Genomic DNA, 15,925 nt, shown 5'->3' on the forward strand with positions numbered 1-15,925 from the left:
TGGGTATGTGGGGGATTGAACTCAGGACCTTGTACATGCTAAGCATGTGCTCTACCTCTGAGCTACACACCCTCAGCCCCATGACCTTAACTTGAAACAGTAAGGAGTGTAAATGCTATTTTAAGATACCTGCTATAATTAGACTACAATATAAAACATCTGTGATTTCCAATGGTGACAATCCTGGGTCCTGCTAACATACTAAAGTTTTTTGCCTATACTCATAATAGAAGGAAATGCTAGATTTCAGTAGAGAAGTGTGAAAATGAAGAGGTAATGTAATCTAATGAAAATTAAGATGTAAAGCCAGGGACCCCTGCAATTCTCCTGCCAGAAACTTGGAAGAGGGCAGCCTGGGGACTCCAAGGAGCTTCTGCAGCCATGCTGGCCTGAGCGAGCGCTCCAAACGAAAATGCTTTGGTCTGGGCGGTCCTTTCCTGGCTTGGCCCAGCTTCGAGAACATGGGAAAGTTGTTTAATTTCTATGAGCCTCAGTTTCCCATTTGTGGTTAGATACCAGTATACACACTGTGGCTTTTTGTGGCTCCGGAGGCACCTTTTCAAAGATACATAAAACCAGGGAAACATTTTGACCCAGCTTTTATCTCAATCTGGAAATCCCTTTCTCCGTCCATAATGGATGACAAGATAGAAGGCTTTTTACATCCACGCTTTCCAGAGCCTGATTTCTTCCTGCCATCCAGCGTAAACAACACGGCCAAGCCAGACTCTGGCTCTTCCTCCATCCCAGCCTCCTGGGAGCCAAGATTGGCATCTTGTTTTCACAGACCCTAAGATGTCTAGAACTCTTACATACCAGGGGGTGGTCTGGGATCCTATCAGGGGCCATAAAAGCCCGTAGCCAACACAGATAGGGGATCAGCAGGGAGATTCTTAAAACAATTAGCTAGAAAAAGAAAATCACAAGGGAAGTTTAAAAACAGGTGTCCAGACATCGTAGCTATGTGCCTTAAGATAACCAAATCCCTGGCAGAGTAGAACAGAGTCAAGTCCCTAAATTTCCTGCTCGCTGAATAGGTCTGGTCTGGCCGCCTTCATACTGAACATCTCATGCTGTAATCCCGTTTCCCGGTCTGTGAAGAGGATGACACTGGCCAGTTCCTCACCTCAGGGATTGACTGAGGGTGCGTATGGAAGTCGCTGCCCAGGCTGAACTGGAGCAGACAGGGTGGGGCTAAGGTCCCCCCCTCCAGGACCTGTTTACATCTGAGCTCCTCATCCTTGTTCTTGTTGAGGGCGAGGTGGAGTTTTCCCCTCTGAAGTGCCTGGGAGAGGAGGAGAGGGCGGAGGGCAGGAACCACTGTGTCTAGCTCCCTGTGCTCCATCCTAGCCTCCAGAGAGAGAAGGAGCTGTGTTTGTAAGTGGCTTTTTAAACTGTGCCAAGCATGGAACCTATGGGATGAAATGCCCCAGTGAGTGGGGGGAGGGTCTCTCCCCCATGCTCCACTTTGCTCCAAAGGGGCCACCTGCAGAGTCTCCGCAGAGAACTCTGGTGTGGTGGGGACGGGGCCCAGTGCTTCACAACGACCATAAGTGGACTCGCTTCTGTGTATCTGGAGACCAGACTCCCATGGGAATTCTGAAAAATAGAAGCTGGGGAATTGGGTGCAGTGGTGACGCACACCTGTAATCCCAGTACTTGGGAGGCTGAGACAGGAGGATCGCAGGCTCGAGGCCAGCCTTGGCAATTTAGGGAGGGTCTCAGCAATCTGGTAAGACCCTGTTTCGAAACAAAACAAACTAAAAAAGCTGGGGGTGTGACTTGAAGGCAGAAGGCCCCTGGGTCCAATCCCCAGTACGACAAAGAAAAAAAAAAAAGCTGGGGAGATGGGTGATGCCAAGCCAGGCCTAATATGATGAGCAGAACAGACAAGGTGATGGGAATTGTCAAGAATCAACCATCACTCTCAAAATTCTCTCCTTTGCATCGCTTCTGTTTTGAGCTGAGGTAGACTAAGTAAAGCCTCCTCTTCATAGGAAGGCCAAGAAATCTCTCTCCTATTTCTGAGTCCGAGGCATCATAAAGCATCACGCACATCATTCCTCATGAATGGATAAGCTAAATGTGGTATGTTCACCCAGAAGAATAGTATTCATTCATGAAAAAGAACGAAACGCTAACACCTGCCACAGCTCAGGTAAAGCTTGGGGAGGCATGCTGACCAAAAGAAGCCAGGCGTAAAAGTCCACACATTAGGTTATTCCAAATGGATGCTCTGTCCAGAAGAGGCAATTGGGTGGCGAACTGAGCAATGCCAGGTGTTGGGGGAAGAGGGAAGACTGAGAGACTACTAAGAAACATGGAGTCTATTTTGGGGATGATAAAAGTGTTCTAGAATCACATAGCAGTGACATGATAATTTCACAAAGTGTAAGATTAGTAAGCCCATGACAGCTAAGCAAAATGGAATAGTGATAGCCTTTCCTGATCCATATTTATATGTTCCTAATTGCGTTATGACCATCTTCTTTATGCAAAGATACGAATGAGATTTGTTTTATCCCTGATAATTCTATTCTGTGCGTTTCTTATGCAACCGTATAATTGTTGTATGTTAACATTTAGCAGAAGTACAACACTGTTTTAAGATAATACCTGTCACCTGTAAGAGTTTAAAACAATGGGTGGAACTGACCTTCTTGGTGTTCAACAACTAAGACTTACACAATAATCAGGAAATAAAAGGACTGAGAAGAAACGATCAATATTTTGGTCCTAAGTCCTCTAACGTCAAATAGGAACCAGGGATAATGAACTTCGCTCAAGGTCTCTCCAACGCTGAGTCATCTAACCTCCCCAAACGGGGAGATCATGAGGGCCCAGAGGCGAGGTATTCTGCTAAAAGGAGGGTCACCAGAAAGAAAAATGGTCTTTGCTTCAAAGGAAGCCAAGCGATCAGTGAGAACAAGACCTGTCCTGGCAGATGGAATGACGGACAGAGGTAGTAAAGCCCCACCAATTCCCAAGAGTAACCCCAGGGAGCCTTGACTGACCTTAGCAACAAAAATGTTACACAAACCTGTGTTTGCCCAACATTGGGCTAACTGCTTGGTCTTAAGCATGCAGCAGGAAAGTATAACCAAAAATAAGCATGCCACTCTGGAGAAAAAGAGGCATACTCATGGAGCTATTATTTATTTATTTATTTATTTTTGCGGGTCTGGGGCTGGAACCCAGAGGCATTTGACCTCTGAGCTACAACCTCTGCCCATTTTTTTTTTTTTTTTTTGAAACAGGGTCTCACTGAGTTGCGAAGGGCCTCACTAAGTAGCTGAGGCTGTCCGCGAACCGTGATCCTCCTGTCTCAGCCTCCCGAATGCTGGGATTACAAGCGTGAGCCACCAACCACGCCCTGCTTCAGACCTATTTTATATTTTATTTGGAGATAGGGTCTCTTAAGCCAGCTGAGGCTGGCTTCGAACCTGCACGATCCTCCTGTCTCAGTCTCCCAAGCGCAGAGATTACAAGCGTGCGCCACCACACCCGGCTTCATGGAGCTATTTAAAAGACCAAATTCTCTTATGTTCATGATGTACATTAACAAACATATAAAAGTCATTCACTAAGCCAAACGCGAAAAGGAGGGAGAGGGAGTGAACGGGGCGGGAACTGGGTAAGGGCTAATGGGGTGATGTGTGCATGTATGCCTCCGCCATCTTGTGCTCCATTAAGATTATGACTACAATGCACCAATAAAAAATTTAAAAAAATAAAAAAGACCACCCACATAATATACCTATCTTCTGACTCTGATTCCCCCTTATATTCTACATTATAACTTACAGTAATACTTGTGCGTTAAGGCTCACAAAAAATAAAATATGACACTAAATGTCCAAAACAGTTAAGCCTTTATAAGATGTTGTAAAGTTAAACTTGTCATTCCTAAGATTTATAGGTCCAGGACCATCAGATACCACAAGAAGTGGAGATTCCTATTTCTGTAAGCTCCTGGAGGATCTGACTCCTGTTCAAAATCCTGTGGACAGAATCTTGTTTCCGCTAATTTTAGAAACAACATACTTGGGGTTTTTTTCCAGGCTTTGTGTCACAAAAACTTTTAACAATACACACACACACACACACACACACACACACACACACTCCTGGTCTACTGCAAATGGGTTATGGGTTGGCTACCTGGCCTACAGTTTAAAATACAAACAGGTTGCCGGGCGTGGTGGCGCACGCGCGCTTGGGAGGCGGAGACAGGAGGATCGCGCAGGTTCGAAGCCAGCCGCGCGCGCTGGCTTATGAGACCCTGTTTCCAAATAAAAAAGTATAAAAAATAGGTCTGGGAGTGTAGCCCGGAGGTAGAGGGCTTCCAGGAACCCCCCCCCCAAAAAAAAAAAAAAACAAATAATAAAATACAAACAGGTTGCCGGGCGTGGTGGCGCATGCTTGTAATCCCAGCATTCGGGAGGCTGAGACCTGGAGGATCGCGGTTCACAGACAGCCTCAGCTACTTAATGGGGCCCTCTGCAACTCAGTGAGACCCGGTTTCAAAATAAAGAATAAAAAATAGGGCAGGGGCTGCAGCTCGGAGGTCAAATGCCCCTGGGTTCCATCCCCAGACCCCCTCCCCCCAAAAAATTAAATTAAATAAAACACAAACAGGTGGATGGCCCAAGATAAAGGGTTATAAAAAAAAATGACATTCTACCTCCGAGCTACACTTTCAGCTCTATTTAGGCTTTATTTTTGAAACAGGTTCTCACTAGATAGATGATAGTCTCACTACTATCTGAGACCATCCTCGAACCTGTGCTTCTCTTGTCTCAGACTCCCAAGTACTGGGATCACAGGAGTGCACCACCACGCCCGAATTTTTACCAAAAAAGTTTCTAAAATAAGTTAACATTGAACTCATTTCAAGTGTTTTCTTTCTCAGAAACCTCATTTCGAGATTTTTAGTACAATGATATCTCTCCCATCTAGGACTCCTGAGGCAACCTCACCCAAACAGAACACAGTCAAGTGTTCAAAAGAAAAAAGGGTCTTTTCTAAGGACTCCATCAGTGCCTGGGAGAAGGCCTGATGGGTGAGCCTGTGAGCTAGGTCTGTCCTAGTTAGAACTGAGACATTCTTGGACATACAGATTCTCTGAACTACCGAGACAAGGCGAATTCTACTCTGGTCTTGGGAGCACTGTTGTAGACCTTTCCATTTGCTTTCTGCCTTGTTACATAACAAACGGTGTGCTTCTTGACTCATTTCCGAGGACTGTAAAAAGTTTAAAGGAGTGTTGGGTATAGATTCAACTTTGTCGTCTAAATGCATGTTCTTCCATGTGCATGATTAGGACAGAGCTCAGAACCTAGGACCGAGTGTTGAAAGAAGATGGTTCCAGGGAGCAGCCACACCATTGCCGACCCGATGCTGGCGCTCTGCTTTTCAACCATGGGCAGGGTGGTTTTCAGCACAAGTCTATTAAAGAAGTCAAATGTGGTAATTTGGGGGGGGGGCATTTTATGGACAACGAGATGCTACACAGATGCAAGCTATACAATATTGGATTGAAGCTGGGGGTTGTAACGCACACCCGAATTCCCAATACTTAGGAGGCCGAGACAGGAGGATCGCAGGTTTAGGGGATAGCCTCCGCAACAAAGTGCAACTCTCAGCAACTTTGTAAGTCTCCGTTTCAAAACAAAATATAAAAAGGTCTGAGGATGTAGCTTGGAGGTAGAATGCCCCTGAGTTCAAACCTCAGTACCACAGTATATCTATATCTATATATCTATAGATATCTACATATATATATATACATGTATATAGAGATATCTACATATAGATATATAGATATATATAAATAAATATTGTGTCGACAGAAAGAATTTTCTGAGCTCATGTAATACTAACAACGATGGCCAACACATGTTACAAATTTGTGTGTAGAATCTATTGTGCAAGGGCCAAGCACTTGGCTAAGCAATTGAGACACCATTTGTGTACATCAGTGAGGTCAGATCCATCTTAGTCCCATTTAACAAGTGAAGAAACTAAAGGACAGAGATGGTAAATAACTTACCTCCCAGATAAGGTCCCACAGTCAGTAAATTGTTGAGCAAAGATGTGACCCCAGCCGGCTGAGCCCATCTCAGTCTGAGGTCTGCCGCGGTGTATATCACATTTTTCCTAAAATGTTAAGAAAAAAAGTCAGGCAGAGCTGAAGACTGTAATCAATACTCTTAAAAGTGAGCATCTTTGTCTGGAATAACACCGGAAATTACTGGAGCCGGCTGTTAGCGTCTCTACAAACTCCACATTCAGGGACACCCATTTCGGCACTTGAAATCAGCCATGGAGGGTGTATGATCATGGAAATTAGCAAATGTTCCTAATTAGGGCGTTTTCTTCTTTTCTCTGAACAGCCTATTGGACATTTATTGGAAAAACACTGGCTACAATAATTTCCATTGGCAGATAGAATTAATAATAGCATCTGATAATAACGCAAGCATTTTCCTCCAGTTGCAACCCTGCAAATGTAAACATGCAGATGCCAAAGGACTTCTTTTGGTGAGGCTCCATCCTGAAAGAACCAGAGGGCAATGGTGACACTTGGAATCCGAGGCTGGGAGTATAGCTCAGTTGGCAGAGAGCTTGCCCAGCGTGCACAAAGCCCTAGGTTCAGACACAGGACACAAGGAGGACGAGGATGAGGAGAAAGAGAAGGGAGTCTGCGATCTGAAACCTCTAGATTTGTGCTTCCTTAGCCCCAGCTGCCATTTTTTTGAACCAGATGCTGAACAGCTAAATCATATTGTCTCATTTCATGTTTCCACCGGGTAGGCAGCTTATGCTATGATTATGTGAGTTTTAAAAATGGAGAAACTGCCCCGTGAGTGACCTGTCTGAGTTTACAAAGTGGGAGAGCCAAGGTGTGAATCATTCCAGGACTCATCCTTCTGAGCCCCTGGGCTGTATGACTTCAGGGTCTTTGAAGTGCACACTTCTCTTCCTACTCTGGATAGATATCCTCTACCAGAGTAGATAAGGCAGTAGGATAATAAGTGAAATAAAAAAATTATGCGAGTAAAATAAAAAATAATGTGAGTATGGCAGAGTGTGAAAAACACGAGAGAGGTCCGGTACACGTGGCATGTAAAGTTTTAATTGCACGGCTCTCCCGGGGATCAGGGCGAGGCACCGTGGGGCCCGCGCACCTGTCTGAAGCTAGAGGACGCGGGCTCTCCTTTTCAAGGTATGCATCTCGGGGGATGGGGGTTTTACTTGCGGGAACGCCCAATTCTCGAGGGGGTTTCGGCCCCTCCCTTGCCCTGCAGAGATCATGTGACACAAAGTCACACGAGTGCAGGACCCAACTTATCATAGGACAAGTCACCCAAATCAATGATTTGCTCCGGTGACCTCAGGCTTATCCTAAGGTATCAGAGATCCCTTTCCCCCAAGTACTAAGAGAGAAAGAGCTGGTTCGGAACAGGAGAAAGCCCAGGAGCAAGCCCTCTTGGAAAGTTTAACACACAGATTTTGACTTTCTACCTGTATATCAGGCATGGTTCAGGGTGCTGCGGATAGAGCAAAATCCAGTCTAGTCTCTGTACTACGTGGGACTTAAAGTCAACAATAACTTACTTTTATTGAGTACTTGCGGTATGCCTGCACTCTGCTAAGCACTCATACTCACTATCTCTCTTAACCCCTGAAACAAGATATTGGGATAAGAACATGAATAGCTGGTCCCCTTGGCAAGGCCCTTGGGCATTCTGTGGTCAGTTTGCAGGTATGCAAGATGGGGATAACATTGTAACTTGCTCACCAGGCTGTTGTGAGAATGAAATGAAGCGATAACAGGTGGACAAAGAGCTTAGCTTAGCGTTCAGTACCCGATAAGCCGCCTGTGCTGGCTGTCACTGTGAACGATTCTGTACAATCCAGAGGATGATTGCTGCCATTGTGTAGGTGTGGAAACTGAGGCTAAAGTCTCTCAAGGAACACTCATCACCTGGCTACTGTTCCACGCTGTCCTTGGAGTCCCAGGTTAGGAAACGGAAAGAACCAGGTGGGACAGGCTAGATGCTTCCAAGATGGAAGAGAAAAATGGGAAAGAGGGAAGTCATAGACAGAGACAGGAGTCTTGCTCTGGACTTCAGGATGTAGGGCGAGGCAGTTCAGGCAGACCCTAAATGTGAGTGCCCCCAGAAAAGCCAACTTCTCTACTCAGCCAGAATTCTGCTGGCCTCCAGGAAATCTCTCCTCACTCAGCCACTTCTGGTTGACCCCTGCCAACCTGCTGAGGAGGTAGAAGAGAAGTGGGCAGGTAGGGAAGAGGCCTTGGTTGAAAAACTTAATTTCCTGAGGGGCAACGAATGGTAACTAACTTCCAAGGCTCCTAAAAAGAGACCAGCCCTTCCAAGGTTCAGAGATAAGAATGACCAAAGCTTCACAAAACCATCTGTTTACTAATCAACAAAGCCAGGAGACATCCCTGGAGCAAGTCTGATACCTCTAATGAAAGAAGGAGACCCCTCAAGGACATGCAAATACCCTATGCAAAATTTAAGAACTGCCTCCCAGACTCCAAGTAACAGAGGACTTACCGAGATATATAAACCCCTAGACCAGTCACCAGGACTGAGTGGTTACCCACTCTGAGAACCCCTCCCCTTTGGGGAACTTTTCTCTCTCGTAGGTTGCGTTGGCTTTGAGAGAAGGTGGGGTGCAATTGAAGGCACTTGGCCCAGGCTACACTTGGGTAGTGACCTGAAGGCCTCCACTGGACATCAAGGCCAACCAGGGCTCCTAGAGGTGACCTGCACTTCTTTCCTGGAAGATCGCATAGACTTTGGGAGAAAGCAGCTTGCAACTGATGGCATTTGGCTTGGGATACCCTCAAGTATTGTCCTGAAGGCAGCTGCTGGGCACCAGAGTCCCGACATCCCTTAGGGGTGTTCTGCCACTTTTCCCTATTCCCTGCTGTTTCAAATAAACTTCTTGCTCCCCTTCCTGCTGTCTGCGGGTGTCATTCTTCGCTCACCGCAGACAAGAATCCGGTAAGGAAATGCCGTGTTTCTTCTCAAAAAACCCCGTTTCACTGCCATATTACCCCCAGCCCCCCAGGTGACTTTTTCTCAGTGTACATCCCATTGCTCTGAACCTTTCCAAAGCCTCACCTGGCCCAGCTCAGTAAATGTCAGGAGCTAATCTGGACAGGAGCCTGTATGTATGGTCAAGCACAGTCTACACATTAGATCTTTCACCACAAAGATTTCATAGGCACAAACACTTACTAGGAAACAGAGTGTCAGGGCCCTGCTGATATCTAAAAAGAAAGCTCATAGCCAGGCGTGGTGGCTCCTACCCGTAATCCCAGTAAGTGAGAGGCTGAAACAGGAGAATCACAGGTTCCAGGTCTGACTCCAACAAAAAACAATCAAATGAACACATAAATAGATAAATGGATAAATAAATAAATAGGTAAATAAACAAATAAGAAGCTCGTGTTTCTGCTCCATACCAAGAAAGCTGTTACAGCTTTTGAGTTCCTTAAAGGACCGTGAATAAGATGCCCACATTGCGTTGCTCGATGTCTTGGGAGCAAGCTTCCTAATAGATGAGTCTGCCCGTTGTCCCAGAGGGGAGGCACAACACCCGTTGCCTGGGCACAGGGCCATTAAGCTAACCATGGTAGATCACCTCGGTCATTTCCTCTCAACTCCTCCAGGCAGTGTTGCAGAAGGCAGCATTCCTAGAGAGCAAGGACTGGGTCAAAAGCATCCTCAAAGGTCCCATTAAAGCCAGGTGCATGCCTGTAATTTCAGAACTTGGGAGGCTGAGATGGAAGGATCGCAGATTTGAGGACAGCCCCAGCAATTTAGCAAGACTCTCAGAAACCTATTGAGAGTCTGTTTCAAAGTAAAATACAAGCAGGGCATGGTGGTGCATGCCTATAATTCGGATACTTGGTAATGCTGAGATAGAAGGATTGCAGGTTCAAGACCAGCCTCAGCAATGTAGAAAGACTCTTAAAAACCTAGTGATATCCTGTTTCAAAAACAAAAAAATAAAAAGGGCTGGGGGAGTAGAGGTAGAATTCTAGAGGTAGAATGCCCCTGAGTTCAATCTCTAGTACCACACACATACCCCCCTCAAATACTAGAAAGTGTTCATGAGAAACCCTGGCTGATAACAGTTACCTTGCAGGCAAATACCTCAGGGATTTCCACGCATGTGTTCTTTGTCTACCCTGACTCATGGTGAGGGGTCACAGCTGCTGCAACCTGTTTTTTCGTTTTGTTTTGTTTTTCCTGAAACTGACAATACAGTGCTGTCAGTTATGGCAATGCCCAGAAGAGCACGTCAAAGGGAAGAGAAGAAACAGGTGTGGTGGCACACCCTTATAATTCCAGTACTTTGGAGGTTGAGAAAGGAGGGTTGCAGGTTCGAAGACAGCCTCAGTAAGATAGTGAAACCCTCAGCAACATAGGGAGGGAGACCTTGTTTCAAAATAAATAAATAAGCCGGGTGTGATGGCGTATGCTTGTAATCTCAGCATTTGGGAGGCGGAGACAGGAGGATTGCGATTTGCAGACATCCTCATCTACTTAGCGAGGCCCTTTGCAACTCAGTGAGACCCTGTTTCAAAATAAAGAATACAGCCGAACGTGGTGGCGCACGCTTGTAATCCCCGTGCTTGGGAGGCGGAGACAGGAGGATGGCGCAGGTTCGAAGCCAGCCGCGCTAGCTTAAGAGACCCTGTTTCCAAATTTAAAAAAGTACAAAAATAGGTCTGGGAGTGTAGCCCGGAGGGGTAGAAGTGTTTCTAGGAACCCCAGTACCACACACACACACACACACACACACACACACACACACACACACAAAAGAGGGGGAGTAGCTTAGAGGTAGAATGCCCCTGGGTTCCATCCCAGTGCTGCAAAAAATAATAATAAAATAAAATAAATAAAAAATTAAAAGGGCTAGGGGTGTAGCTCAGAGGTAGACTGCCCCTTGGTTCAATTCCCAGTACGAAAGGGAGAAAAAAAGGAGGAAGAGATGACAAATTCAAGGGTAGCAAGAAAGACAGCATAAAAAAAAACAAAATGTAAAATATGGTTTGAAGCCGTAGGAAGAGGCCCTCAGCATTCAGCTTCTTATTTCATGGATGAAGAAGTACGTTGAGGGGGAGGGAGGCCGGCTCGCTCGGGGACCGTGGGTGGTGCGTAGCCTCATGGAACCTGGAGATCGTGTTCCTCCCTTGTGCTGCGTTGTGACCTTTATTTTTCTTTCCAGTTTTCTCCACTTATCCCTTTATAATTACTCTACTTAAGCAATATAGATTATTCATTTGGAACTAGAAGATCGTTTTCTCATTTCACTGAGTTTAAAAAGAGATGACAGGGCCCATTCTTAATGTCTAACAATCAAAACCAATTATGACTCTTTCTTTCCTCATGCAAAAAACACACTGCCCTTTTGGGAATGTAGTGTTTTCATTCTATGGCATCAGCGGGCCAGAGAGAACAATAATATGGCAACAAAAGCTCCGGAGAAGATGTATACTAAATATAATCGGGTAGGCCCAGTTATTCAGGAGTGTAGAAACAACGTCATGGATACAAAACAAAGAATAAAAATAGCTCGGAAGATGCTGAATTCACGGGCGTGAGTCAGGGCGCACTCCTGGGCGCTCGGCCCGTGACAGGACCTGCCCAAACAAATTCAACTTCCTTCTGTCCCCTGGAGGGCACTGGCAAGGCCCTGGATGCTTCCTTGGTCCTGAATCCAAATTCCCAAGATTGCCCAAGCTGTGCTTGGCTAAACCAAACAAATGTTCCCACTTTTTCTCTGTAGCACAGAAAAACGGAGTCAAGATCCACCCTAGGCTCCACTGATTACACCCTCATCCATCCAGTCACCCATTCGCCATCCCTGCCTCCTCCCACCCATCTGTCACACATCTATGGAGCTCCCATCGTGCAGGAAGATAATTAGTAAATCTGGAGGAAATGACTTCCTGATTGGAAATAACAGCCGAGTCTTGACTTTGGGGCTTTTCAATATCCCCGAGTATTTGTTTATGTGATGGGACAACCGATCTTGAAATTTAAGTGAGCGTGTGTATGTGTATCCAGCTGTGGAATGTATCTGGATTGTGGTACTCTTCTCTATGTCATTCTAGGTAGTAGAATTGGAGCAATGACTCAAGAAAAAGAAGTGGCTTCTGCAAGGAATCCTTCAGCCAGGCATCACGGTGCACATCTGTGATCTCAGTATTTGAGAGGCTGAGACAAGAAGACTGTGGATTCAAGACCAGTCTCAGCAATTTAGTGAGACCCTCAGCAACTTAGAGACCCTGTTTTAAAAATAAAAAAGGGTTGGGGTTATAGCTCAGAAGCAGAATGTCTCTGGGTTCAAGCCTTAGCATCCCCTAAAACAAACAAACAAACAAACAAGTAAATAAATAAAATCTTTAGCACGCTCAAGGTCCTGGGTTTGATCCTTTAGAGTTTGTGTTGAGAAAAATGGTTCAAAATTTAGAAATAAGCAAAGAAGCTCTTATGTATCCTCGTTTCAGTGTCGCACTAGAGAATTGTCTAGTAAGTTTACTTATGAATTTTCTAATGGAGTGGGAATTACCGTTTTGCTTGACTTACTATTTACTCTCTCTGCAGTGGGCTGAAGGTCTCTGTATGCCCCTCTAGCTGCATCTGTTGAAGCCTTAGCCCCCAGTGCGGCTATGTTTGGAGATAGGTCTCTATGGAAGTAAACGAGATTGTAAGAGAGGAGACCAGATCTGATAGCGTTAGGTCCTCATAAAAACAGACACCAGCTGGGCGTGGTGCCATAGGCCTGTAATCCCTCTACTTGGGAGACTGAGACTGGAGGATCACAGATTTGAGGCCACCCTGTTTCAAAACAAAAAAATAAAAGGGGCTCAGGGTATAGCTGGGAGGTAGAATGCCCCAGTGCCAAAAAGAAAAAAGAAAAAGAAAGAAAAGAAAGAAACAAAACAAAAGCAGACACTAGTTTGCACACACCAAAGAAAGGCCAGGTGAGGACATAGTAAGAAAGTGGCCATCTGAAAACCAGGCAGGGCCCCCTCACCAGAAATGGAATTAACCAGACACTCAGTCATCATCATCTCCTCTTCCTCCTCCTCCTCCTCCTCCTCCTCCTCCTCCTCCTCCTCCTCCTCCTCCTCCTCCTCCTCCTCTTCCTTCTCCTCCTCCTCTTCTTCCTCTTTGTGCTGGGGATTGAACCCAGAGGCATTCTACCTCTGAGCTACACCTTCAGCCTTATTTATTTATTTATTATTATTTTTTGTTTATTTATGGTAGTGGAGTTGAACCCAGGTGCAGTCTACCTCCAAACTACATGGCCAGCCCTATTTTATTTTTTATTTTTTGAAAGAGGGTCTCACTAAGTTGCTGAGGCTGTCTGCAAACCTGAGATCCTCTTGTCTCAACCTCTCAAGTACTGAGATTACAAGCGTGCACCACCATGCCCGGCTTTATTTATTTTGAAACAGGTTCTCACTAAGTTGCTGAAGGTCTCACTAAATTGCTAAAACTGGCCTTGAACATGCAATCCTCCTCTCCAGACTTCCAAGTACTGGGATTATAGGGTGAGACACCAAGTCTGGCTTGATCTTGCCTTCTAAAACTAAAAGAAAACAAGTGTTGCTGTTTAAGCCAGACAGTCTGTGGTACTTTGTTATGGCAGCTTGAGCTGACTTGCAAAACGTTGATAACTTCTTCGTAAGCTTTCCAGTAAAGATAAAAATTATTTCTGTTTGTAAATATAAGAGCATCAAAGATCAGTTTTCTTGACACGTAGAACATTTACCAATGTTGCTGATATTGGAATCTGAGTCTCAGCTTTGTAATATGCCATTGATATATTCCCCTGGTCAGATGCGGTGTCATGAATCTGCTACTCAGGAGGCTGAGGCAGGAAGATCTCCTCGGCCCAGGAGTTTGAGGACCATAATAACATCGTTATCTCTTAAAAAAGTAATAGGACACTTACAGGGCACTGCTGGACATAAAGTAAGCTCTCCATTAAATCACACTCAGTGTATTATGTAGGGAAAAAGTCATGGATATACTGAGTTTGTATAGTCTTTAAAAATGTGACTGGTCAACACAAAAGTCAGGACATTTCACATGTTTTGGGTTTTAATAATTTTGGAAAAAAAAAATCAGGGAACACCAGACTTAAATTCCCATGTGGCAACTAATGAATCTAAGTGTGTGGCATCTGCCCTCGGGGATGGGCAAGTATGGCCCCATTTGCCATCGGCCCCACCCAGGCCCCTTTGTTTCTCAGACAGCCTGCCTGGCCCCCGGAGGCTCCGGTCCTTGGTGTCAAGCATCATCCTCTTGTTCCTCAACTGAAATAACCTTTGGCACAGTTTCTAGAAGGCCCAGAACCAGGATCACACAATAGGATGCAAGGGGCGCCCAGAGGGAGGGAGCTTGAGGGCCTCGGGTTCACCCTGATGCTACAGGTGGTCTCCTAGAGTGTGCTCTCCTTCTCAGCTAGGAAGGGGATGCAGGAAGAGCCTGAGACACTTAGATGAAGATGAAGTGCATGGTAGGTCATCTTCCACAGGCTCTCTGAGCTTGTCACATCCTGCTGGGACATTCCTATGACCTGACAGTTGAAGCATTGTGGCTAAGCACTGGGCTAGCTGATACTTTTTTTTCCTTTTGGTAATAGGCATTGAACCCAGGGGTATCTACCTCTGAGCTACACTCCCCCAGCCCTTTTTTTTAAAAAAAAAATTTTTGAAACAGGGTCTTGCTAAATTGCTGAGGCAGCACCCTCTTGTCTCAGCCTCCCAAATATTGGGATTACAGGTGCATACCATCACACCGACACTAATAGTTAACTTTATTACAAAGCCCCCCCCCCCCATGCTGCCCACTGGATATAGACTCTTCTAAACCATCATTGAGGTTGGTATTAAGGTCTATAACTTGAAATTCCAAGGCTATAAAAAACAAAATTCAGCTGGGCTTGATGGGTCATGCCTGTAATTCCAGTACTTGCGAGGCTGAGACAAGAGGGTGGCAGGTTCAAGGACAGCCTTAGCAACGTATCGAGACTGTCAGCAACCTACGAAGACCATTTCAAAACAAAAAATAAAAAGGGCTGGGGGTGTAGCTCAGAGGTAGAATGCCCTGGGTTCAATTCAGAGTAGAAAAAAATTATTGTAGTGAAATATAAGCCAAACTACCCTTACAGTTTGAAGCAGAGATATTGAGTGATTCCTGGGTGTGGCCCTAGGCCCTGCTTTAAGCATGGTATTCACAGGGAAGGTTTGCAACCTGGCTCCCAGGGTTTCAGAGAAAGGCATTGAGAACATGTATTACATATTTGATGGAGGAGGAAACTGAATCCTTGAGAAATTAAAAAAAGGAAATCTATGTAAGTGCTTAAACATGATGCTATATTACGGGCGTGGTGGCGCACGCTTGTGATCCCTGCGCTTGGGAGGCCTCGGAGACAGGAGGATTACGCAGGTTTGAAGCCAGCTTTGCTGGCTTAAGAGACCCTGTTTCCAAATAAAAATAAAAATAAAAAACTGGGGACTGAACCCAGAGACATTCTACACCCCTGGTAATAAATAAATAAATAATTTATTTATTTAGAAACAAGGTTTCACTAAGTTGCTGAGACTGTCCTCCAACCAGAGATCCTCCTGTCTCAATCCCCCAAGTACTGGGATTCCAGGCATGCACCAACAAGCCTGGCTCTATATTTCCTCCTGACCTCCCATCAGACCGACCCTCCTGGATGGCCGCGGGCTGTTCGCGTCACCTCTCTGGACCTCAGGGGCCCTGTCTGTAGAAAGGCAGTGTTGCCGGCCGGGTGCTGGGCACTTGGTAGCCTTTGGTGGTGTTCTCTCAACAGCATCCTACAACATTAGTGC

This window comes from Muscardinus avellanarius (assembly GCF_963383645.1).
Source record: "Muscardinus avellanarius genome assembly, chromosome: 4".
Taxonomy (NCBI): domain Eukaryota; kingdom Metazoa; phylum Chordata; class Mammalia; order Rodentia; family Gliridae; genus Muscardinus; species Muscardinus avellanarius.